The sequence below is a fragment of the Egretta garzetta genome, unplaced genomic scaffold (genome assembly GCF_000687185.1).
Source record: "Egretta garzetta isolate BGI_Z169 unplaced genomic scaffold, ASM68718v1 scaffold417, whole genome shotgun sequence".
Classification (NCBI taxonomy): Eukaryota; Metazoa; Chordata; class Aves; order Pelecaniformes; family Ardeidae; genus Egretta; species Egretta garzetta.
In genome coordinates, this window is record NW_009260227.1 from 519,806 (window position 1) to 523,296 (window position 3,491).

Here is a 3,491-nt window from a genome sequence, read left to right on the forward strand (position 1 = left end):
CAGCCGCCGGAGCGTGCCACGCTCAGGGCCACCCTCCCACCACACACGACTCCTCCCCGGCGCTTCGGACATGCAAGGCAAGCCCTGTAAAAGTCCTCCACCCACCACCCACCAGGCACATGTGCCAGCAGACCTTGGTGGATTCAACAGATTGAGGGGGAGGATTGAGCCAGGCCCCTCGCCGCTGAGCCCTGCTCGAGCTGCGAGGTGAGTGCAGTTCTCGCCAACCTCTGGACCAGAACCACCGGTGTAAAAAACACCACTTTGATCTCAGTATCACTATCTCCCCGTTTTTCAGCTGACCTGTGAGCCGCTTCCCTTTTTCATTTTTAGAACAGCATCATTTTTATCTGCGGGTCAGGGTAGGGAAGACCCCTATCTTGCAAAAAAAGCTTTTTTCAAACAGTGCAAGAACTTCAGAAGAGACTCAGGACAATTAAACACACATCAGGAGAGCAGAGAGGAGAGGGAGGCTAATAAATGGCACGCTCCACAGGTTTATGAATATTTGAACTATCTTTCTCAAAAAAAAAAAAAAAAAAAGTGCATTACTGCGAGTTCCTGAAAATGAGTAACTCCCTTTAATGAACCTTGCTACCATCATGCTGACTAATAGAGTGATAAAGAGTTTAATCCATATTTATGTACATTTTATCTCATTATAGCTGGTGCCAATAAATTAGCAAGTCCAATAAGAGTTACGTTTTATACCATCTCCGCTGCTAAATGTGCAAGAAGTACCGTGCAACAGCACACGAGCTTTTTATTTTATTTCTTTTTTAGGAGCCAGGATGTTCCAGCAAAGACCGCCCAGCACCCCTGCAGGGGACCCCAGTGCTCACTCCTGCAAGATCAGACCCTAATTAGGGACGAGGCAATATTGCAATATTAACGGGAGGTTTCTTCCTCGGAGCGCTGCGCTGCACCCTGCAGCAGAGGCACGGCCCCGGAGCGACATTTCTGCAAAATGCACTAGTGATTACGGAGAGCTTTTGAGCCATTTTAAAGGGATAAGACTTAAAAAACTAAAGATAAAAACATTAAGAGCCAACTGGTAGAAAACAACAGAGCAATATATTCCTTTAAGGTGTCTTAAAGGGGCACAGCTAGAAATACTGGTCAGCATCTCGGGTCGCTTTTGGAAACCTCTGTCATGAAACACAGCCTGGCCTTGTCACCGCAGGATTGCTTAAAAACTGGACACTGGGAAAAAAACCTGGCTGCGAGCAATTTAAACTGGCCTTTTGAGTCCCTTGGGGAACTGGGAAACACTGCAACCCAGATTACAAGAAACATGACGCATCTATTTGGCAAAAGCCTGCACTTGCCAATTACCCGACATCCCACCAAGGCAGAGATGGAGCTTTGCAGCTCCACAGGGATTTCAGCCGGAGAAGCCCACATGGTTCATGATCCCATTTCACCAGCTGTTATCCCAGTGACAGTAAGGAAGCAGGAACTTCCCAAGCTTAATGCTTAAGGAAGCAGCAAAACCAGGGATAAAAACCCACGTTCCCAGACTTGAGCAGCCCCCAACCGCACTTGCTCCTTTGGAGGAGGCTCCATCGATCCTATGACAGCTCCTCCTTGCCGAAGCCCTGGCTCAGAAGCCAAAGGGAGCGATGGAAAACTCTGTCAGAATAACGGCTGGTCAAGGCAAGACTGACGGATCGGATTTTTCTTCCTCTTCGAAAGCACTCATGGTTTTCTGACACTAAGAAACCCTGAAGGACCCCGCAGATTCCGAGGACTTTACGTCTAGGTCGGCACCACATAAACACAAGCCCCTGCCTTTCCACTCGGTAATTACACTGCAGCAAACCCAAATGCCATGAGTAACTCCTGGTTTGCAGGAGAGCAAGAACTGCTTAAGCAGCATCCAGAAAGGAACCACCCAACACCACTCCACCAAGGCTTCCATGTAATTAAATGGTCGACTGCTACTGTGCTCCGTTCAGAAAAGCCTCCTATACGGCGTAAGCATCTTAGAACCAAAAAAACGCTATTGAGCTAAGTAATGAAGAGCTCCAGGAAGAATTTCGTGTGTGTGAAGTCTGTGTTTGGCCAGCAGGAACATGGATTAGAGACGACTCCTGCTCTCGCTGTGACTCAAACCGAAAAGGCGCTTCGGTCAACAGCGGGTTCTTCCCCGTTTATTTGCTTTGCCACTGTTGAACACAGCTCTGAGGATGACGCGGGAATGAAAGGTGGCAAAGACAACGGGGATGTTGTGACGGGCTTCCAGAGGGATCGAGGGTGGTGCAGACCTGAACGGCTGACACCCCCCACCCAAACAGATAGAAAACTGCATTGGGGAAAAGATCAGCAAGGGTTTTGTACAGAGAACCTGTGCCTCCCAAATCTTATAAGGTTGTATAGAAGGTTGTTTGAAGATGACGATGCACATAAAAATAAGCAAGATTCAGCCAATTTCCCAGAAGTTTGCGACAAGCTTCTTTTCCAAAGTCTCCTAAAAAACTACATTGTCATGGGGTAAGAGGGAATGGCAAATCACCTCCCCTTCCCAAGTCACAAACCTGAATGTCCCCCCAAAAAAGTCAACAGGAGGAGGAAGGAATAGCTGTTCCCTAAGCAGACCGAAAAGGAAACCAAACTCTGACGCGCTCCGGCAGTGTTTAAGCGCCTGGCTCCATTAACAGGCGTCTTAGGCAATTTGAAACAGCACAAAGCAAGAGCCAACGTGATGATAAAGCAGCATTTTAATTAGCAGTGGTTCTTTACCCAGCCCAAAAGGTTCCTTCTGTGCATTCATATTCCCAGAACAACAAAAGCCTTCTTTTATTTCATAAATCAAAAAACTCATAAAACAAGCCCCTGCAATTGTGCATTCCAGATAATGGTCCAGAAATAAATTAGGCAATAAATATCAAATAATATATCCCCATCAGCAGTGAAAAGCTACTCTTTGGGTAATCAGAAGATGCCTTCCAGCAGCTTATGCCTGGTACCTCAAAGTAGGTAAAACAATAGAGAGCCTTAATAAATCTTTTAGCACCTTTTCCACCCAAGAATATAGCGACTGTCCTGCGTACCAGCCTCGCTGAGCCCAGCATCCATCAGAGTAACAGCCCGGCCCTGATGCTGTTCACGTCAAAAGCAAAGATAGCAGAACAACAGCCGCTTGTCAAAATCATGTAGGATTACCCTCCCTCGCAGCTGGGTCTCGTTCAGCGTTCGGTGCCACCCATTAATTACAGCAAAGCACAAAACCGCGCTCTCTCCTCTCCCGCCTGGGTGACACACGGCACAAACACAGCCAGCACCTAGGAACAGGCGGGAGAAGAAAAAACCCCCTCCAAATGTAGTTTTCAGAAACCCTTAGAGCACTAATTTCACCCTGGCCTAAAACTACCTGATCCCCCTGCTTGGAAACTCAGTGGCCACATTGCAAAAACAATGGCCATTTTGGTAAATGGCCGTGCACCGAGGCAGCAGGCGGGGAAGGAGCTCGTGAGGTCTGCACCCCGGGC

General features: G+C 47.9%; 1 protein-coding gene across 1 annotated transcript in view; it reads right to left on the reverse strand.

The window, feature by feature from the left end:
- The window catches only part of VAV2 (vav guanine nucleotide exchange factor 2), a gene marked incomplete at its 5' end in the record, with an annotated part of 161,863 nt that overhangs the window by 121,613 nt on the left and 36,759 nt on the right, over positions 1-3,491 (reverse strand). The window lies entirely within an intron of this gene.